This window comes from Pecten maximus, chromosome 13, assembly GCF_902652985.1.
Source record: "Pecten maximus chromosome 13, xPecMax1.1, whole genome shotgun sequence".
Taxonomy (NCBI): Eukaryota; Metazoa; Mollusca; class Bivalvia; order Pectinida; family Pectinidae; genus Pecten; species Pecten maximus.
In genome coordinates, this window is record NC_047027.1 from 5380609 (window position 1) to 5404983 (window position 24375).

The window sequence follows — 24375 nt, forward strand, 5'->3', positions numbered from 1 at the left end:
TATGTGTGTACATGTATGTGTGTACATTGTATGTGTACAGTGGTATGTGTGTACATTGTATGTGTACAGTGGTATGTGTGTACATTGTATGTGTACAGTTGTATGGGTGTACATTGTATGTGTACAGTGGTATGTGTATACATTGTATGTGTACAGTTGTATGGGTGTACAGTTGTGTTTGTGTACAGTTGTATGTGTGTACATTGTATGTGTATAGTGATATGTGTGTACATTGTATGTGTACAGTGGTATGTGTGTACATTGTATGTGTACAGTTGTATGGGTGTACAGTGGTATGTGTGTACATTGTATGTGTACAGTTGTATGGGTGTACATTGTATGTGTACAGTGGTATGTGTGTACATTGTATGTGTACAGTGGTATGTGTGTACATTGTATGTGTACAGTTGTATGTGTGTACATTGTATGTGTACAGTGGTATGTGTGTACATTGTATGTGTACAGTGATATGTGTGTACATTGTATGTGTACAGTTGTATGGGTGTACAGTGGTATGTGTATATTGTATGTGTACAGTGGTATGTGTGTACATTGTATGTGTACAGTTGTATGGGTGTACAGTTGTATGTGTACAGTGGTATGTGTGTACATTGTATGTGTACAGTGGTATGTGTGTACATTGTATGTGTACAGTTGTATGGGTGTACATTGTATGTGTACAGTTGTATGGGTGTACAGTTGTATGTGTACAGTGGTATGTGTGTACATTGTATGTCTACAGTGGTATGTGTGTACATTGTATGTGTACAGTTGTATGGGTGTACATTGTATGTGTACAGTGGTATGTGTGTACATTGTATGTGTACAGTGGTATGTGTGTACATTGTATGTGTACAGTTGTATGGGTGTACAGTGGTACGTGTGTACATTGTATGTGTACAGTTGTATGGGTGTACCTTCAATTATATACAAAGAGTTGTGTCCCCTGTGTATTGGTGGTATTGAACCTTTACATAAATTCTCCATCCAGAGTTACCCCCCCTCTCTATCCAGAGTTACCCCCCTCTCTATCAGAGTTACCCCCTCTCTATCCAGAGTTACCCCCCTCTATCCAGAGTTACCCCCCTCTCTATCCAGAGTTACCCCCCCTCTCTATCAGAGTTACCCCCTCTCTATCCAGAGTTACCCCCCCTCTCTATCCAGAGTTACCCCCTCTCTATCCAGAGTTACCCCCCTCTCTATCCAGAGTTACCCCCCTCTCTATCCAGAGTTACCCCCCTCTCTATCCAGAGTTACCCCCCTCTCTATCAGAGTTACCCCCTCTCTATCCAGAGTTACCCCCCTCTCTATCCAGAGTTACCCCCTCTCTATCCAGAGTTACCCCCCCTCTCTATCCAGAGTTACCCCCCCTCTCTATCAGAGTTACCCCCTCTCTATCCAGAGTTACCCCCCCTCTATCCAGAGTTACCCCCTCTCTATCAGAGTTACCCCCTCTCTATCCAGAGTTACCCCCTCTCTATCTAGAGTTACCCCCCTCTCTATCCAGAGTTACCCCCCTCTCTATCCAGAGTTACCCCCTCTCTATCCAGAGTTACCCCCCCTCTCTATCCAGAGTTACCCCCTCTCTATCAGAGTTACCCCCTCTCTATCCAGAGTTACCCCCTCTCTATCCAGAGTTACCCCCTCTCTATCCAGAGTTACCCCCTCTCTATCCAGAGTTACCCCCTCTCTATCCAGAGTTACCCCCTCTCTCTATCCAGAGTTACCCCCCCTCTCTATCCAGAGTTACCCCCCTCTCTATCCAGAGTTACCCCCTCTCTATCCAGAGTTACCCCCCTCTCTATCCAGAGTTACCCCCCTCTTTATCAGAGTTACCCCCCTCTCTATCCAGAGTTACCCCCCTCTCTATCCAGAGTTACCCCCCTCTCTATCCAGAGTTACCCCCCTCTTTATCAGAGTTACCCCCTCTCTATCAGAGTTACCCCCCTCTCTATCAGAGTTACCCCCTCTCTATCCAGAGTTACCCCCTCTCTATCCAGAGTTACCCCCTCTCTATCCAGAGTTACCCCCCTCTCTATCCAGAGTTACCCCCCTCTATCCAGAGTTACCCCCCTCTTTATCAGAGTTATTTCACTTATACAAAAATTATCTACTTTAAATTATAACAACAATATATATACTGGTAAGACCAGTGTATGTATTACCATGCAGAGTTATTCCCCTTGATATCAATATGAAACTCCCCAGAGTTATATCCTCTCAATATGACACATCTACAGTTGTCTCCCCTTGAATTTGCTTATTAATATAGTGTTAATATTGTTAAGAGAAATTTTTCCTGGTTTATCTAAACAGAAGCAAAAATGTTTTTTCGCTAAAATTATGGAACAAAGTGTGATATACATTATTTGTATTCTGTATTAACTTCATTTTCAAGATTTATAATTTTTGTTCTAATACTACTCATCTCACATATTTTTTTTGTGGAATGAAATAAAGCAATCTAGCAGAATTGTTGTGTGGGGTCAGTAGTGATTCTCCATTGTAGCTGGTATTGTGTATAATGTAACCCGTGGAGATTTGACCTAGATGTTGTAACTAATTCAAAAGAGTTCTCATATTGAATGGGGATGAAGATGCCTCCGCAGTTCACGAGTCACAGCACTCAAGTACATTAATTTTATTATCAACATTTTACCGCATTTCATGCAAACTCTAACACCAAATCTGTTTGAATCATACAAAAGATCTGAAGATTCGTTTCCATCGACTGAGCAGATTTTATGCTTCTTCGAAAATTTCTTGCTGTGCTGAAGAAATACATTTATTTCCTGGAAAAGGTCCTGAAAGACACCAAAAATTTGAAACATGGATTCGTCACAAAACCTTTAGTAATTAAATATCGCAGTGAAAGCGTGATCAGTGTCAGAGAGAAACAGCCACAATGGTGAAGGTGGCTTTAGTGTTGATATGACTAAGACTCGTAGAAAGGGATCGTGACGAGATGACAATAAACCTGCGCTAACGTTCTCGTAAATCGTGATATGAAGAAAATTGGATCACAGATCTCTTATCTGTTAACATTGAGTTGATATAAGTGAGACTGAAATAATTTGTTGGTCTGTCATAACGGGCTGCGTCTCTCTTTAGTCGGGCCTAGTTGGACACGTAACATTCCTAAAACTTCCTACTGAATGTTTGGTTCTGACCAGACATTGCTTAGACTGGCCCCCTGTCTCTAGAATATTGAAATTATAAATAAAATTGAGCTTTATGATTTTGATCCCTAGGATATGTCTGATTCTAAGTTTCAAACTAGGGACAGATAATTTAGTATTAGAATTTAGCTTGGCAATTGTTAACAAAACAACTTAGGGTCTGGTGGCCAGTCTAAGACATTGCTCTGCTGTTCCTGAACTGTCAACGCCATCAATAATGTTATCCCATACTCCTAATGGTTTCATCGTTGTTACATGTCACGTCTACAGTATATGTATCAGGTTCCCTCATGTGTACCCATTCAGCAAAAATCACATTAGTACCTTTGTCAGCAGGTGAGATTGGTATAATACAGGACAGTTTGGTTGGTTGGGTGGTAACAGACTTGTCTATCACCTTGGTGGCCGGGTGGTTGGGTGGTAACAAACTTGTCTATCACCTAGGCGGCTGGGGTGGCCGGGGTGGCCGGGGTGGCCGGGGTGGTCGGGTGGCACAGTGGTAACGGACTTGTCTATCAGGTAGATGGCCGGGGTGGTTGGGTGGCATAGTGGTTACAGACTTGTCTATCACCTAGGCGGCTGGGGTGGTCGGGTGGCACAGTGGTAACGGACTTGTCTATCAGGTAGATGGCCGGGGTGGTTGGGTGGCATAGTGGTTACAGACTTGTCTATCACCTAGGCGGCTGGGGTGGTCGGGTGGCACAGTGGTAACAGACTTGCCTTTCTTCTTGGTGGCAGGGGTTCGATTCCCCGATAGGACGTGAAAAGGTTCACCTGCCTAACCACGTGGGTTTTCTCGAGCTACTCAGTTTCCTTCCCCCAATAATTAGACCCCTCGTGTGTCAATCCGGGCCAACATAGTATAGCAGTAGCTAATCACTCATATGGACTTCATGATTCATTATTCTAGATTCCTCTGAGCTAAGCTTTGAATCTCAATACAGATTTGTACCTTCAGAAGTAGGAGAGTTCTAGATAAGGATTAAAGACAATGTCAGCGTGGTTTTGTAACGTGACGAGATTGATAAGAAAGTGTGATCTGTTATGGTGGAGATGATTACATCATGTCTTCAGTCTGTTTACCATAAATTTGTAACTTGAACTTGATTTAAGTTTGATTTCAAATTCTAATCAATTTCTCTGTGTAAATCTAATAGTTCAGGTACAAGCCTGATTTACTGGATGGGTTCCCTTAGCTGGCTGAGGAGGTGATTGGGATAGGGTAGAGGACAGGTTTTGACACACGAAGCTCACAATAAGGACCAAGGATGGTACACTGATTTAGTTGTTATGAAAGTTGACTTAATATAAAATACAACACATGTCGTCTGCTTACATTTTGGAAGTAATAATTTGTCTCTGACTTTTATGAGCACAGAATGTAAACAAAATGTAAACCTGTAAAAAAAGTTTGACATTCAGTTTTTGTTTTATTCCAGCATGAAACTGAAAAAATTCCAATCAATGCATAATGAAATCTACAGATAGTGACGCTTTAAACAAAAATGGTGACAAATAAAAAAAAAAAAAGAAAGAAATTATAAAATAGGGGAAGTGAAGTAGGCAGTGTTAATTATTCCCTTGATTGATTATGATTTTATCTACATAACCATCAGCTATTTTTTGTAATTAGAAGATCTGCATTTCATCTTTTAAACATTTTTTTTCAATTATATGTAATTCATAATTTATAGCTAATTGTAAAGGATCGAGTACAGCTCTGAAAGCAATCTCCATGGTGACATTTATCAAATATATTTCTCATTTCTCAAGGTTACAAATATATAATTAAAATTTTTTGCACTTAGAAGCAATTGTCAAGGTGAAACGTCGGTGCCTTTTACAGATTGTAATGGAGCAGGCAATTGTGCACAGTTTTGTTCTTCCCTTTCATGAATTGTTGTGAGATATTGGCTAAATTGGATTATTTACAAGTAAAAATGATATTAAGATGATGAGGAAGTGGTTTATTTTCCTCGGAGATCACTTTGTCACCTTCCATCCTTGATGAAGAGGAAATTTAATAAAGAACTTTTATGCTTCCTGTTGTGTAGATCGGGTGTGTTACCAATAATCAAGCATTTCTGTGACCATGATCTAGTACATATCAAACATTTATATGGTTTAGATTTGATTAGTAACCTACGAATACCTGGTGTCTACATTCCATGTTTATCAATTTAAAAATTTTGTTGTTGAAAATATGAAGGGTCATATCTTTCAAATCCAGATTTCTTTTCATCTGTAAATTTGGGTCAAACATTCGCTCAAATTCTGATTTCTTTCAATCGATCATTCTTGTTTAATTCGGTCACTGCATGATTCACAGCATTACGTTGTATTTATGGAAAACAGCTCTACTTACCATTCATTGGGTGTAAATTGACAGAATCCAGTAGATAATTACTTTCATCATTACATCAGACACGAGAACAGCACCTTATGATACAGTACATGTAAATTGCTTTGGTTGTATGTTTTTCTTGGCTTATTATCCTGTCAACAGTCAGGGTCAATTTGGAACTTTCCTTGTAGTAGCTGGTGGCTACCTCACTGAACAACATGAAGATGGTTTGTCCAATGTTATCCAGAGAATTAGGGGAGAGTGTCTTACCCCAGGACACAACAGCAAAGGCTGGTCCAAGGTCTGAGGAAGTCAAACAGGTCTTGGTAGGAATCAAACCCCACATTTTATATCTGTGTCCAAGGTCTGAGGAAGTCAAACAGCTCTAGGTAGGAATCCAACCCCACATTTTATATCTATGTCCAAGGTCTGAGGAAGTCAAACAGCTCTAGGTAGAAATCCAACCCCACATTTTATATCTGTGTCCAAGGTCTGAGGAAGTCAAACAGCTCTAGGTAGGAATCAAACCCCACATTTTATATCTGTGTCCAAGGTCTGAGGAAGTCAAACAGCTCTAGGTAGGAATCCAACCCCACATTTTATATCTATGTCCAAGGTCTGAGGAAGTCAAACAGCTCTTGGTAGGAATCAAATCCCACATTTTATATCTGTGTCCAAGGTCTGAGGAAGTCAAACAGGTCTAGGTAGGAATCCAACCCCACATTTTATATCTGTGTCCAAGTTCTGAGGAAGTCAAACAGGTCTAGGTAGGAATCAAACCCACATTTTATATCTATGCCTGAGGTCCATTTGTCTGAAGCTCTGCTGAATGAGTCGTTTCGGCCCCATCTAAAAATATCGGTAGCTGTTATGAAATAAAACATTTTAAAATAATCTCACTACATCGTGATATACATTTCTGAATCAATGCTTATGTTAACATATATATATAGATCATGACTTTTAATTACAGCTATTATACGGAAAGGAGCCTGGTTACTGTACCTATCTATCGCTGTTCAGTAAAATTACAAACATTGTCCTTAAACTCATTATTCATCTATTATTCCCCCACTGGCGAGATCTCCTCGTCGGTCTTGTACGTAATACCAAAGTTTGCTGGTGCTCTTCCTTGAGGGATCAAACTTCCCACAATGACCATACTATCTCAGACAAGCTTGACATTCAGGGTCAAGGTCACTTACTATTTTAAGCGATGGCTGGTAGGGGACGTATATTGTAGGGGACATGTATTGTAGGGGACGTGTATTGTAGGGGAGGTGTATTGTAGGGGACATGTATTGTAGGGGACGTGTATTGTAGGGGAGGTGTATTGTAGGTGACGTGTATCGTAGGGGACGTGTATTGTAGGGGACGTGTATTGTAGGGGACATGTATTGTATTGTAGGGGAGGTGTATTGTAGGGGACATGTATTGTAGGGGAGGTGTATTGTAGGTGACGTGTATTGTAGGGGACGTGTATTGTAGGGACATGTATTGTAGGGGACATGTATTGTAGGGGAGGTGTATTGTAGGGGACGTGTATTGTAGGGGACATGTATTGTAGGGGACATGTATTGTAGGGGACGTGTATTGTAGGGGACATGTATTGTAGGGGACGTGTATTGTAGGGGAGGTGTATTGTAGGGGACGTGTATTGTAGGGGACATGTATTGTAGGGGAGGTGTATTGTAGGGGACATGTATTGTAGGGGACATGTATTGTAGGGGACATGTATTGTAGGGGACATGTATTGTAGGTGACATGTATTGTAGGGACGTGTATTGTAGGGGACGTGTATTGTAGGTGACATGTATTGTAGGGGACATGTATTGTAGGGGACATGTATTGTAGGTGACATGTATTGTAGGGGACGTGTATTGTAGGGGAGGTGTATTGTAGGGGACGTGTATTGTAGGGGACGTGTATTGTAGGGGAGGTGTATTGTAGGGGAGGTGTATTGTAGGGGACGTGTATTGTAGGGGACGTGTATTGTAGGGGACATGTATTGTAGGGGACATGTATTGTAGGTGACATGTATTGTAGGGGAGGTGTATTGTAGGGGAGGTGTATTGTAGGGGAGGTGTATTGTAGGGGACGTGTATTGTAGGGGACGTGTATTGTAGGGGACATGTATTGTAGGGGACATGTATTGTAGGGGACATGTATTGTAGGTGACATGTATTGTAGGGGACATGTATTGTAGGGGAGGTGTATTGTAGGGGAGGTGTATTGTAGGGGACGTGTATTGTAGGGGACGTGTATTGTATTGTAGGGGACATGTATTGTATTGTAGGGGAGGTGTATTGTAGGGGAGGTGTATTGTAGGGGACGTGTATTGTAGGGGACGTGTATTGTAGGGGACATGTATTGTAGGGGACGTGTATTGTAGGGGACATGTATTGTAGGGGACGGTGTATTGTAGGGGAGGTGTATTGTAGGGGACGTGTATTGTAGGTGACATGTATTGTAGGGGACATGTATTGTAGGGGACGTATATTGTAGGGGACGTGTATTGTAGGGGAGGTGTATTGTAGGGGAGGTGTATTGTAGGGGACGTGTATTGTAGGGGACGTGTATTGTAGGGGAGGTGTATTGTAGGGGACATGTATTGTAGGGGACATGTATTGTAGGGGAGGTGTATTGTGTTAGACTGTAATTGTGGGATAGATTCACCACACCCCTGTACTTTTAACTCTATTTTGGCTGATCTGAAGTTTGTCTCAAAATTTTGATTATCAATATTGATCAATACATAAAATCTAGTTCAGCCAGAAATTTGATCAATTTATAAATGTAAAGTGCCAATTAGAATTCATTAGCTATGGACAAAATGGCCAAAACATTCAGTTAAAGACGCTATTACAATGTAATTTCTAAACCAATCTGTATTTAATGATGCTGCTTTCAAAAAACCTAAAAAAAAAAAAAAAAAATGGAACTTACAAACCAACCTATCGCATCATAGTTATAACTCAGTAATTTTTTATGTAAAATTCACAAGTTGAATTCACAATCATATGTAAATTTGAGTATTGTTTTTGAGGGACAAGATGGTGGACGCCCTTCACTTGTTTGTTGGAAGACTCGCAATGCTATCTTCTCATGATTTATGACCTATGGTGGAACGTACACAAAAAATATGACAATTTCGTGATGGATACCGTGTACTTTAGTGGTAGATTTGAGTTGTTACCTAATGGTGTGTATGACCGTAGAGAGGAACTGTAACATCCTTATCTGTGCTTTATGATGGATATATCCTGTGTCTGCGTCGACTTATTAAACTACAGAGTTTTTATGATGGCGGTCACTACTGAAACTCGTGGCCTTTAGCAGGTCAAACTTCCCAACAGGATTGGCAACTTTAGTCTTCTATTATTCAGTACTTGCTCAACCTTCCTATTTAAAAGGGAGACAACTGACCTGGCCTGTTTTCATCAAATGTTTTTGAAGTTAGGGAAAATCCTTAACTTAAAATTTCTGTAGGAAAGCATTAAAAGAATTAAAAGGGAACATTTTAGTTCAGGAACCTACCTTACATTCTGTGATTTTTGGTAAGTTGCCTTTTGGAAAATTTAAGTACAGCTAGGAATATTGATAAACTGGGGCCTTATCTTACTTAAGATAGGGAGAAACGAGCTTGAACCCTCAATTAAATAATTATGTACCCAATAACCTTCTCTATTTTAAAGGGAGACAACCAACTTGAACCTTCTATCAAATCATTGTGTATTCACTAACCTTTAATTCCCCAATCTAAAGAGAGGCAACCAACTATGAAATTATGAAATGTTGGCAAAAAGAGGTTTTAAATAGAAAAAAAAGAATGTTCACTTATTTCAATTATTTATGTTTATATTGTGCCAAAATGATATATAAACAATTGACCAATGACTGAACTGTAGAAGAAGTATTTTTAAATTTCCAATTTAATAACATATACATATATAAGGAACTAATACCTTTGACTCACTGTAGGGGTGGGCTTATTACAGGACAATTCAAGTATCATTAGTTTTCATTTTTGTTAAACTTCAATGGACATGGATAGGCATAGGACCAAACATGGACTTACTGACAAATAAATGCCGTAATGAAAAACAAATTCATTTTTTTGGAAAATCTTCTCCCTATGGCCTTTAAGTAAATAGTGTCTCTATTGGTGTGCATTGTCTGACAATGGCTCAGTAATTACTGTTGATACTTCAGGCTTATACTGCATTAAAACATTGGGATTACTGACACATAGGCAAAGAGTTATCTCCCCATAATCACCTACTTACACAATCATTGTACAGTTACAAGCATCCTTATCACCAAGATGAAAGGGAGGACTAATCTGCATTAATCTCTGCTCACAGAAAACATGGAGCTTGTGATAGATGGAGAGTTCAAATCAGGGGAGATAATTATGTAAGGAAAAAAGGATGAAGATTGGATTTAAATGATATTGATCATATTATCACACCTATGATCTATAATGGTATCACCTGAATGTTTTCAGTGGACCAGTCCATTTCAGAAATCAATGTCTGAGGAAATTCTGTTATACACATGGATTTTTAAAAGATTTATTCTTCTATTTTTGGTTAAGGATTGAAGGTACGTCCAGCCAGTGTCATATTTCCCAATGATTGTGTCGTTTTGTCTCTGTAATTATATCACTGGATCTTACACTACACTAGGATTGTTGAGTGTAACTCTGAACGATGAGGTTTGTATCAATTTCATACTTGATAAAAACTGAAACATTTATTCCTTAAAAAAATATTTCAGATTTCAGTTATTATGGATAGTTTTAGAATTGATCTATTGATTTTGATGTTTTATATATATTTTTATGATTTGATGAATTGAAATGAATACATGTATTTATAGCTTGATGAATTGAAGTTAACATACATTATTCATGATGTCATGAAATTCAAAGTCATGTATATATTTATGCCCTGAAGTGACATATCTGACAATTCTGTGTCCACTTTTTATGGTAAGCTTTTTGGCTTGGTAATCTTCGTAGCTTTCTACATATGGACTAGGATAGCATGACAGGAAAATTAGAATGCATGTTATCAAAGAGTCAAACGACTATCTGATCAGTGCTAGGTACAGAAATAAATTCAATCTGTGCTGTAGAAGTCGATTGCATGTGGACCCAGTAATGCTACTTGCAATTCCCCATTTTTGCCAATTCAATCTCACACTCTCCACATTCTATCTCCATTTTAATGAATTTCATTTGTTTGATGAAACTGGTAAAAAATAGCATACCTGTAATACCTAGATCACAGGTAAAGTATGGTGTTTAATTACCTGTACGAGGTGCACTATAAGGTGACAGGTACAACAGATCTAATCAGATCTTAATGTCCGATGTTGCTCGGCTCAATACTATAAAAATTTAATGATGTGATTTTGTTTGTTTCTCATAATTTGATTGGTTAATGTTTTTTGAAAATAAAATAATGAAAATTTCTGGGTGTATTTAAGGAGGTCAGTTTGGTACATATATACAAATGACAAGTTCGGCACTGTAGCTGTGGGGACAGGGGTGGGCTCATTAGGGGGAACTGAGACATAGAGGTGTGGGGCTCATTAGGGGAAACTGAGATATAGAGAGGTGTGGGGCTCATAAGGGGGAACTGAGACATAGAGAGGTGTGGGGCTCATAAGGGGGAACTGAAACATAGAGAGGTGTGGGGCTCATTAGGGGAAACTGTCCAGACATAGAGAGGTGTGTGGCTCATTAGGAGGAACTGAGACATAGAGGTGTGGGGCTCATTAGGGGGAACTGAGACATAGAGCGGTGTGGGGCTCATTAGGGGGAACTGAGACATAGAGAGGTGTGGGGCTCATTAGGGGGAACTGAGACATAGAGAGGTGTGGGGCTCATTAGGGGGAACTGAGACATAGAGCGGTGTGGGGCTCAATAGGGAGAAATGAGACATAGAGAGGTGTAGGGCTCATTAGGGGGAACTGAGACATAGAGAGGTGTGGGGCTCATTAGGGGGAACTGAGACATAGAGAGGTGTAGGGCTCATTAGGGGGAACTGAGACATAGAGAGGTGTGGGGCTCATTAGGGGGAACTGAGACATAGAGAGGTGTGGGGCTCATTAGGGGGAACTGAGACATAGAGAGGTGTGGGGCTCATTAGGGGGAACTGAGACATAGAGAGGTGTAGGGCTCATTAGGGGGAAATGAGACATATAGAGGTGTGGGGCTCATTAGGGAGGCTGAGACATAGAGAGGTGTGGGGCTCAATAGGGGGAACTGAGACATAGAGAGGTGTGGGGCTCATTAGGGGGAACTGAGACATATAGAAGGGGGGGGGGGGGGGGGGGGGAGCAACATGGGGCTGGTTTGAAATTAGAAACAATAAAAGACAGGAGAGCCAACACTAGCGTTTTTCTTAGGAAATACAGTAATTGGACCAATGCCTTAATTTATTCCACAAAGACCAGTACTACATCCAAAAACATGTTTCATCATCAGCATCATCTGGATGTTGTGAAGCCTTTAAAGATTAGGTTTCAAATCAGATGAAATATTTTCATATTTGTGCCTAATTCAATCATTTCAGCATTAAGTATATAGCTCTAATGATATCAATACAGGAACAAATGAACCTCCACATTACTGCACACAGGCCCTCTGGGCCTCTTTATCTTGCTGATATTTCTCCCCTGTACAATACAATTATCTGTATTTAAGGTTTGTGCGATAAGCATTCCTTGTTTCTTCTGCAGCTCCATTTCAATTACATTTCATTTGCTGTTTGTTCTTGATTTGTCTATACATTTTCTACATTTGTATTAAAGACACTCGCTGTTAAGTGGCATTAACGGCCTATTTGGTCGATGATACCTGTGCGGACTGTGATCAGAGATTCTGCGACTGTGAGACGATTACCATTTCACTGCACGATTGATTTTAATTCCTCGTATGAGTCACAGCAATTAATTCACCAGTTTGATGTTAAAACAATTGAACGTTGCAAGTCAACAGATTTTCTTTCTTTGCCCTTGAAATGTTCACAGAGTAATTTCCTACAATTAATTGACAGATACGTTAAATGAAAGTTGAATGTTTTGAGCTTCCTGTGTGTCTTACAGCTGTGTGTGTTCCAGTTCACCTCTATTGACATCCTACATTGTTATAACAGAAAGTCATCGGCCCCTATTACAACAAAAAGTTTTTGGCCCCTATTACAACAAAACGTCATCGGCCCCTATTACAACAAAAAGTTTTTGGCCCCTATTACAACAGAAAGTCATCGGCCTCTATTACAATAAAACGTCAGCGACCCCTAAATACAACAGAAAGTCATCGACCCCTATTACAATAAAATTCATCGACCCCTAAATACAACAGAAAGTCATCGGCCTCTATTACAATAAAACGTCATCGACCCCTAAATACAACAGAAAGTCATCAACCCCTATTACAATAAAATTCATCGACCCCAAATACAAAAGAAAGTCATCGACCCCTATTACAATAAAATTCATCGACCCCAAATACAACAGAAAGTCATCGACCCCTATTACAATAAAACGTCATTGACCCCTATTAAAACAGAGAGTCACGGGTTCATGACCTGATTTTACTTGTAGATGTGATACACATCTACCAACCCTTTCAAAGATTTGGACATAATTGAATATTTGCAAATCAGTCTTCATTATATTGTCAAATACTTATATGTTTTATAATGCTCTCTAATTGAGTCCTGTCTTCTTTATCAAATATTTAGGAAATGGGCCTACATTGTCCGACCCTCTGTATTGAGCCCTTCTTTATCAAATATTTAGGAAATGGGCCTACATTGTCCGACCCTCTGTATTGAGCCCTTCTTTATCAAATATTTAGGAAATTGGCCTATATTGTCCGACCCTCTGTATTGACCCCTTCTTTATCAGATATTTAGGAAATTGGCCTATATTGTCCGACCCTCCGTATTGAGCCCTTCTTTAACAGATATTTAGGAAATTGGCCTATATTGTCCGACCCTCCGTATTGAGCCCTTCTTTAACAGATATTTAGGAAATTGGCCTATATTGTCCGACCCTCCGTATTGAGCCCTTCTTTAACAGATATTTAGGAAATTGGCCTATATTGTCCGACCCTCTGTATTGAGCCCTGTCTTCTTTATCAAATATTTAGGAAATTGGCCTACCGTATTTGACCTAATAAGGGCGCCTACCCTAATAAGGGCGCCCCTACCTTTTTTCAAGGAAATAAATCTATGACTGAGTGTCAAAATGGTGTTAAAAAGTAATAATTCATGTGAAATATTTTACTACTTATGTGTTCAATTTTCTTCAGCAAATTAAGTAACTGGAACACATGTTTTCGCCACATTTTGTGTATTCCTACAGGCTACATATGACATGTCAGTGCAAAGTTCTCAGCACCCAAAACTAAACACACATACAAATAATAACTTACCATCTTTATTTGAAGATAAAGTAAAGACTTCATTCTTGTTGATAAATAACTTTTGTTCAGAACAGAAAGCTAGTAAAAGACATTGTAAATCAATTATTAGGTCAAAGAAAACGATGTCTGATATGATCTGGGAAATCACCTGTTTCTATAAATAGAACACAAAAGAGTTCCATTTGAACATAAATGGTGGAACACATGTTCTCTGGTCTAAAGATCAGCTGGCATGGTTTACAAGTTTACAGGAGTATTCAAGTGATGTTTAAGCTTAATATATGATAATGAATAGATATCTTCATCTGGAATATTTTTATGACTGAATATTTTACCGTTTCCACAACCTTGGGTATTCTGCTATAAGGTATAGTCTGTTTCATAAATCTTCAGAATAACTAATCTTAATAAGGGCGCCCCACTGTCATTTACCCGCGCCCTGCGCCCTTATTAGGTCAAATACGGTATATTGTTTGGTTTGGTTTGGTTTATTTAGTTTAACGTCCTATTAACAGCTAAGGTCATTTAAGGACGGCCTCCCGTGCGTGCGACATGTATGCGTTTGGTGAGTGCGTATGTGTGTTTTGGGAGGCTGCAGTATGTTCGTGTTAAGTCTCCTTGTGATAGGCCGGAACTTTTGCCGATTTAAAGTGCTATCTCACTGAAGCATACTGTCGAAGACACCCAGCAGCACACCCCACCCGGTCACATTATACTGACAACGGGCTAACCAGTCGTCCCACTCCAAATATGCCGAGCGCTAAGCAGGAGAGCAACTACCATTTTTAAAGACTCTGGTATGTCCCGGCCAGGGGACAGAACCCAAAACCTTCCTCACAGCGGCGAACGCTCAACTAAAGGCCAAAAGTGAGGCATTGTCAAGGGAGACATTAGGAAGAAGAAAGTTGTTAGGAAAGAAGTGAAAAGATAAGATCCCAAGTTTAGTCGCCTCTTACGATCATGCAATGGGCCTATATTGTCCGACCCTCCGTATTGAGCCCTGTCTTCTTTCTCCTGTCCATGGTAACCCACCTTACTGTACACTTAATTCTCAAACTTACCACCAACAGTTCACCTCAAACTCACCACCAACAGTTCACCTCAAACTCACCACCAACAGTTCACCTCAAACTCACCACCAACAGTTCACCTCAAACTCACCACCAACAGTTCACCTCAAACTCACCACCAACAGTTCACCTCAAACTCACCACCAACAGTTCACCTCAAACTCACCATCAACAGTGCACCTCAAAGTCACCACCAACAGTTCACCAAAATATATGTGATTGTTTGACACTGACAAGGTCAAGGTCACTGACACATCAATAAAACTCCAGACATATTGATATCATGGATGTTCAAATGATCGATTATAATTCAAAATAAACTTTCTAAAACTATCATATTTTGCAGTGGTGAGGGTTTAGTTCTGAATGTATAAAACAAGGGGGCGTCTGCATCTGGTATTTCAGTATTTGTTATTTTAAATCTGATTATTCTGTACTAAAACTTAAAAAAACAACAATTGCAGTTTATAATGAAATAAAAAAAAACAACAACATAGTAACCAGAAGACTTTTTTCTAAGATTTTATAACCATACTCGACATTTTCTAGGATTTTATAACCAAGTTCCACCATTTCCTTGTCTGATATGATAGATCAAGTGATTTTTGTATATATAATTGACCTGACATTGGTGATTTTATTCTCTACTTCAGGTGGAAACATAACATATATTTAGTACAACTTTATGTTCAAATCTGCTGAGTTATACTAAATACCACGAAGTTTTTGTTTTTTTATATAATCTATACTTCTATAATTCCACAGAACACTGTAAAGGTCACGTAAAGGTCACCGCCCTGCCTCACAGATTATATTTAAACTTTAATACTTTTTTCACTGTCCATCTGCTTCAGAAAGGTATAAATAAATTGATACCAACATGTTACGGAGAGTAACTGGTGTGTCTTTGAGCAGGACACTTCATGATGATGGTTCAAATCTACATAGCTGTATAGATAGGTACCAACATGCTGGGGAGAGTAACGGGTGTGTCTTTGAGCAGGACACTTCATGATGAATGGGTACCAACATGCTGGGGAGAGTAACTGGTGTGTCATTGAGCAGAACACTTCATGATGAATGGGTACCAACATGCTGGGGAGAGTAACTGGTGTGTCATTGAGCAGAACACTTCATGATGATAGTTCAAATCTACATAGCTGTATAAATGGGTACCAACATGTTGGGGAGAGTAACTGGTGTGTCATTGAGCAGAACACTTCATGATGATAGTTCAAATCTACATAGCTGTATAAATAGGTACCAACATGCTGGGGAGAGTAACGGGTGTGTCTTTGAGCAGGACACTTCATGATGAATGGGTACCAACATGCTGGGGAGAGTAACTGGTGTGTCATTGAGCAGAACACTTCATGATGAATGGGTACCAACATGTTGGGGAGAGTAACTGGTGTGTCATTGAGCAGAACACTTCATGATGATAGTTCAAATCTACATAGCTGTATAGATCTAATGTTAATGTGTCGTTGACATGTACATTACAGTCATGATATTGCTCCAGTCGACACAGCTGTACAAGGACTAGTAGCATGTGTAGAAGTTATCCTCTGATAGACTGGACTCCTTTCATCATGTTCATAGTATAACAATTGTCTTCGTAATAGAAATTTAATTATACTCAATTTAAATTGAATGCGATCATCTTAGATGTTGAGTTTGTAAACATCACACGAAAGCTATCACGACTGAGACTATTTTCTGTCGATTTTGTTTGGAACGTTATCAGGCGATTTGATTTATATAGTTTGTTATCTGATTATAAACAGCATATTATCATTAATTTGTATGATTTAGATGAGGGTGTCATTTTGTTTGTTTAAAGTGAATTAAGTCTTGTTGTTCTTGACTAATTATTGATACAAACTTGAAAACCCTCAGTTTTTTGGAATAATTCAGGGAATTGGATAACATTATTAGAAATAACAAGCTGATACATTATTCACTATGATGGATTTTCACATGCACAGTAAATCATGTTTGGATTAGATAAAGGATACCATTTTTCTGTTAACTTCACAGTTCAAAAGTAACAGCTTAAATGATCAATTAAAATCTTCATCAACAAATTCTATCTTTATCTCTCCTTACTTTTTCTGACTTCTCCTTACATGACATCTCTGTCTATCTTTGTCTTTCATTCATCTATCAATCTGCTAGTCATTCTCTCTTTCCCCTTCCCTCTCACTTTACCTCCTCCCTCTGTCTATCCTTCCTTCTCATTGCCTTCTTTCTTTCTTTCTTACTACCATTTGTTTGTCAGGCTGAAAGTCTCTCTATCTCCACTTTCCACTTTCTTTCTTTCTTTCTTTCTTTCTTTCTTTCTACCATTTGTTTGTCAGGCTGAAAGTCTTTCTATCTCCACTTTCCACTTTCTTTCTTTCTTTCTTTCTTTCTTTCCCCATCTGTCTGTCTGTAAAATCTTTCTGTATTTGAATGTTTCTATCTCGGTGTCTTTCCCTGCCTGCTTTCGGTCTTTCAGTCTCTCCCCTCTGACTAGCACCACACTGTTACAATTTGGAGTTCATTGTCTCTCTGAACTTTCGATACATCAAGACAAATTTATTGATAATATAAGTCACCCCTGCATAAAACCTGCGTTAACTTCTAATTTGTGTTTCATTCAAACAGCATCCAGAAGACAGTCTGACCTTCCCCGGAGAAAAGACTGGTGTTGAATGAGCTATCAGTAAAACCACTGGAGAACGGATGGCAGTCTCGGTGTGAAGGTAATTCAGTTTTTCCTAGAAATGTACACTGATTTACTGGAATACTTCGCTGTGAATAAGGGACAGTATCTATTCCATTGTCTTTATTCCTCAGTCCTGCAGTGAGTCGTTCATCTCATTGATTGTGTGAACAGTGAGAAGATCAGTCCTAATTAACGATGCACTAGTGCTGTGTGGACAGAATTTTTTTTTTATAAGTTAAATTCTAAATTACTGGTGCACACTTCAAAAACAGGAATTTTATTCTATTTTTAAGTTTTAAAGCATGTTTTTGTTAATTTTTACCTTCAGGCATTGTGGGTCAATGTGCTAATTAATTCAGATTACAAGACAATGTTGTATTATATGTCGATTCCGTGTGGAGTCTGTTCCTTCTGCACATGGGAAATTCTATTTTAAGTGCCAAATATTCTAGGAAGTTCCATACAAGTATATGCACTTGGTGATGTTAAATGTTCAAATAAAGCGGAAATGTGTGCGGGTAATTAATGAAGAACGTGTTAGAATTTTTATTTTACATAATTTTATCAGGATTTAATTAAGAAGAAGAATAATTAAGTAAGTACAGTCTATATTTATATAGCTGGCTAGGTTTTACGGTGTACAGATAATTTGATTTTGTTAATTTAACCAAAGCCTGGATATTTGTGGGTTCAAATATTATATGTTCCAAGCATTATGTCCATATCTGGTAATAAATAAAAATGTGAACATCTGATTTTCATTGTCTGCCAGGTACTGACCATAGGCCGGTGGTTTTTATCCGGGTACTCCGGCTTTCCTTCACCTCCCAAACCTGGCACATCCTTAAATGACCCTGGCTGTTAATTGATAGGACGTTAAACAGAATAAACCAAACTGCATGACAGATTGTAATTTAGGGTTCCAAGGTCAAGGTCAACAGTCGTTACTATTTATAGAAAACCATTGAACGCATTTAGTGATTTGCTTTAGTTGCCTCATGATCATTCTTTAGGGGTTTTGATACAACGTCACTTTATTTATACAGTTGATGAATTCAAACGTCAAGTCATTGTACAATATATAGAAACTTACCAAACCTCAAGTCATTGTACAATATATAGAAACTTACCAAACCCAGTCATTGTACAATATATAGGAACTTACCAAACCTCAAGTCATTGTACAATATATAGAAACATACCAAACTCTCAAGGTCATTGTACAATATATAGAAACTTACCAAACCTCAAGTCATTGTACAATATATAGGAACTTACCAAACTCTCAAGGTCATTGTACAATATATAGGAACTTACCAAACTCTCAAGGTCATTGTACAATATATAGGAACTTACCAAACTCTCAAGGTCATTGTACAATATATAGAAACTTACCAAACCCAGTCATTGTACAATATATAGAAACTTACCAAACCTCAAGTCATTGTACAATATATAGAAACTTACCAAACCCAGTCATTGTACAATATATAGAAACTTACCAAACTCTTAAGGTCATTGTACAATATATAGGAACTTACCAAACCTCAAGTCATTGTACAATATATAGAAACTTACCAAACCCAGTCATTGTACAATATATAGAAACTTACCAAGCCTCAAGTCATTGTACAATATATAGAAACTTACCAAACCCAGTCATTGTACAATATATAGAAACTTACCAAACCCAGTCATTGTACAATATATAGAAACTTACCAAACTCTCAAGGTCATTGTACAATATATAGAAACTTACCAAACTCTCAAGGTCATTGTACAATATATAGAAACATACCAAACCTCAAGTCATTGTACAATATATAGAAACTTACCAAACCTCAAGTCATTGTACAATATATAGAAACTTACCAAACTCTCAAGGTCATTGTACAATATATAGAAACTTACCAAACTCTCAAGGTCATTGTACAATATATAGAAACTTACCAAACTCTCAAGGTCATTGTACAATATATAGAAACTTACCAAACTCTCAAGGTCATTGTACAATATATAGAAACTTACCAAACCTCAAGTCATTGTACAATATATAGAAACTTACCAAACTCTCAAGGTCATTGTACAATATATAGAAACTTACCAAACTCTCAAGGTCATTGTACAATATATAGAAACTTACCAAACTCTCAAGGTCATTGTACAATATATAGAAACATACCAAACCTCAAGTCATTGTACAATATATAGAAACTTACCAAACCTCAAGTCATTGTACAATATATAGAAACTTACCAAACCTCAAGTCATTGTACAATATATAGAAACTTACCAAACCTCAAGTCATTGTACAATATATAGAAACTTACCAAACCTCAAGTCATTGTACAATATATAGAAACTTACCAAACCCAGTCATTGTACAATATATAGAAACATACCAAACCTCAAGTCATTGTACAATATATAGAAACCTACCAAACTCTCAAGGTCATTGTACAATATATAGAAACTTACCAAACCCAGTCATTGTACAATATATAGAAACTTACCAAACTCTCAAGGTCATTGTACAATATATAGAAACTTACCAAACCTCAAGTCATTGTACAATATATAGAAACTTACCAAACTCTCAAGGTCATTGTACAATATATAGAAACTTACCAAACTCTCAAGGTCATTGTACAATATATAGAAACTTACCAAACTCTCAAGGTCATTGTACAATATATAGAAACTTACCAAACTCTCAAGGTCATTGTACAATATATAGAAACTTACCAAACTCTCAAGGTCATTGTACAATATATAGAAACTTACCAAACTCTCAAGGTCATTGTACAATATATAGAAACTTACCAAACTCTCAAGTCATTGTACAATATATAGAAACTTACCAAACTCTCAAGGTCATTGTACAATATATAGAAACATACCAAACCTCAAGTCATTGTACAATATATAGAAACTTACCAAACCTCAAGTCATTGTACAATATATAGAAACTTACCAAACTCTCAAGGTCATTGTACAATATATAGAAACTTACCAAACCAAGTCATTGTACAATATATAGAAACTTACCAAACCTCAAGTCATTGTACAATATATAGAAACTTACCAAACTCTCAAGGTCATTGTACAATATATAGAAATTTACCAAACCCATCAGAGTCATTGCCATAGCAACCTGAACAATACTATGAGTAGTATAATTTTGTGGTTCAGGTTTCCAAGATGAGGGTCAAGGTCATGGTTACTATTTATAGACATTTAACAGTGAGGCCCTACATCTATGTCTTGTAGACTTTTTCTAGATTTAAATAAAGATAACCAATTAAAGAGAAATCCTTAAAAAAGAAAACTGTTCGTGTATGTGAGCGAGATGGTGTGATGTCCTCTCCATCTTGCGACAGGTTTATCGAGACCTGTCAGTGTTACCAATTGATGAAGCCTGCTCAGTCTCGTATTTAATATTTAGAAATAAAACCCTCCTCTTAAAATGTCTTTTGTTCTACAGACTGCGTGTCTCCCAGGCGAGGGAAATAAAGATATATAGATCTTATTAAGTGATAAAAAAACGGAAATTCAAATTTTTACAACGCTAATAGGGTATTTATAATAACTGTTCTGTTCTAATGAGCTTACGGAAGTAGAATCCCCTTATCAAATATTGATAGTCTGTCAAACCGATATACTCTCGTCAGAGCATGTGAAAAGCCCATCCATCAGAGTTATAGCGACACAGAAACGTACATTTCTTACGTATACTTAGTGTCTAACAGAATCCTCTTTACTACGCCAGACTTGGTATATATCAATGGTACAGACCATCCTCTTTACTACGCCAGACTTGGTATATATCAATGGTACAGAATCCTCTTTACTACGCCAGACTTGGTATATATCAATGGTACAGAATCCTCTTTACTACGCCAGACTTGGTATATATCAATGGTACAGAATCCTCTTTACTACGTACGCCAGACTTGGTATATATCAATGGTACAGACCATCCTCTTTACTACGCCAGACTTGGTATATATCAATGGTACAGAATCCTCTTTACTACGCCAGACTTGGTATATATCAATGGTACAGAATCCTCTTTACTACGCCAGACTTGGTATATATCAATGGTACAGACCATCCTCTTTACTACGCCAGACTTGGTATATATCAATGGTACAGAATCCTCTTTACTACGTACGCCAGACTTGGTATATATCAATGGTACAGACCATCCTCTTTACTACGTCAGACTTGGTATATATCAATGGTACAGAATCCTCTTTACTACGCCAGACTTGGTATATATCAATGGTACAGACCATATTCTTTACTACGCCAGACTTGGTATATATCAATGGTACAGAATCCTCTTTACTACGTACGCCAGACTTGGTATATATCAATGGTACAGACCATCCTCTTTACTACGTCAGACTTGGTATATATCAATGGTACAGAATCCTCTTTACTACGCCAGACTTGGTATATATCAATGGTACAGACCATATTCTTTACTACGCCAGACTTCGTATATATCAATGGTACAGACTATCCTCTTTACTACGCCAGACTTGGTATATATCAATGGTAGATCTTACTCTTTACTACGCCAGACTTGGTATATATCAATGGTACAGAATCCTCTTTACTACACCAGACTTGGTATATATCAATGGTACAGACCATCCTCTTTACTACGCCAGACTTGGTATATATCAATGGTAGATCTTACTCTTTACTACGCCAGACTTGGTATATATCAATGGTACAGAATCCTCTTTACTACACCAGACTTGGTATATATCAATGGTACAGAATCCTCTTTACTACGCCAGACTTGGTATATATCAATGGTACAGAATCCTCTTTACTACGTACGCCAGACTTGGTATATATCAATGGTACAGACCATCCTCTTTACTACGTCAGACTTGGTATATATCAATGGTACAGAATCCTCTTTACTACGCCAGACTTGGTATATATCAATGGTACAGACCATATTCTTTACTACGCCAGACTTCGTATATATCAATGGTACAGACTATCCTCTTTACTACGCCAGACTTGGTATATATCAATGGTAGATCTTACTCTTTACTACGCCAGACTTGGTATATATCAATGGTACAGAATCCTCTTTACTACACCAGACTTGGTATATATCAATGGTACAGACCATCCTCTTTACTACGCCAGACTTGGTATATATCAATGGTAGATCTTACTCTTTACTACGCCAGACTTGGTATATATCAATGGTAGATCTTACTCTTTACTACGCCAGACTTGGTATATATCAATGGTACAGAATCCTCTTTACTACGCCAGACTTGGTATATATCAATGGTACAGAATCCTCTTTACTACGCCAGACTTGGTATATATCAATGGTACAGAATCCTCTTTACTACGCCAGACTTGGTATATATCAATGGTACAGACCATCCTCTTTACTACGCCAGACTTGGTATATATCAATGGTAGATCTTACTCTTTACTACGCCAGACTTGGTATATATCAATGGTACAGACCATCCTCTTTACTACGTCAGACTTGGTATATATCAATGGTACAGAACATTCTCTTTACTACGTCAGACTTGGTATATATCAATGGTACAGAACATCCTCTTTACTACGTCAGACTTGGTATATATCAATGGTACAGACCATCCTCTTTACTACGCCAGACTTGGTATATATCAATGGTATAGAATCTTCTTTACTACGTCAGACTTGGTATATATCAATGGTAAAGAATTCTCTTTACTACGCCAGACTTGGTATATATCAATGGTATAGACCATCCTCTTTACTACGCCAGACTTGGTATATATCAATGGTATAGACCATCCTCTTTACTACGCCAGACTTGGTATATATCAATGGTATAGACCATCCTCTTTACTATGCCAGACTTGGTATATATCAATGGTAGATCTTACTCTCATTGCTTTCCTTCCAATACAAAATAATAAGTTGAAGTCTAAAGAAGGGTTCTCATGATCTTTTGGTATTTGTTAAACATTATTTTTAATCTTGACATTTTGTTTATGAATTCGTAACAACTGTAAAATTTAATGAGAAAATTTTGAAATGTTTCCATTTTTCTGGCGTGAGCTGTGCCAGGTTATATGGTATCTCTGTAGAAATACAATGTGAGGTTGTATTATTGAGGGGCAGTATAACGAGGTTAAATCACCATGGATGACTAATTGAGGGGCAGTATAACAAGGTTTTATCACCATGGATGACTAATTGAGGGGCAGTATAACAAGGTTTAATCAAAATGGATGACTAATTGAGGGGCAGTATAACAAGGTAAAATCACCATGGATGATTAATTGAGGGGCAGTATAACAAGGTAAAATCACCATGGATGACTAATTGAGGGGCAGTATAACAAGGTTAAATCACCATGGATGACTAATTGAGGGGCAGTTTAACAAGGTTTAATCAAAATGGATGATTAATTGAGGGGCAGTATAACAAGGTAAAATCAACATGGATGACTAATTGAGGGGCAGTATAACAAGATTAAATCACCAGGGATGACTAATTGAGGGGCAGTATAACAAGGTTAAATCAACATGGATGACTAATTGAGGGGCAGTATAACAAGGTTAAATCACCATGGATGATTAATTGAG

The 24375-nt window shown here is 38.1% G+C and overlaps 1 protein-coding gene across 3 annotated transcripts in view; it reads left to right on the top strand.

The window, feature by feature from the left end:
• Positions 1-24375, top strand: part of LOC117340282 (kin of IRRE-like protein 1) — a 378740-nt gene that overhangs the window by 102894 nt on the left and 251471 nt on the right. For all 3 annotated transcript variants that reach the window (XR_004535419.1, XM_033902047.1, XM_033902049.1), the window contains exon 4: positions 17686-17783. The gene's annotated coding sequence lies outside the window, so the exon portion shown is untranslated. The remainder of the gene's footprint in view (positions 1-17685; positions 17784-24375) is intronic.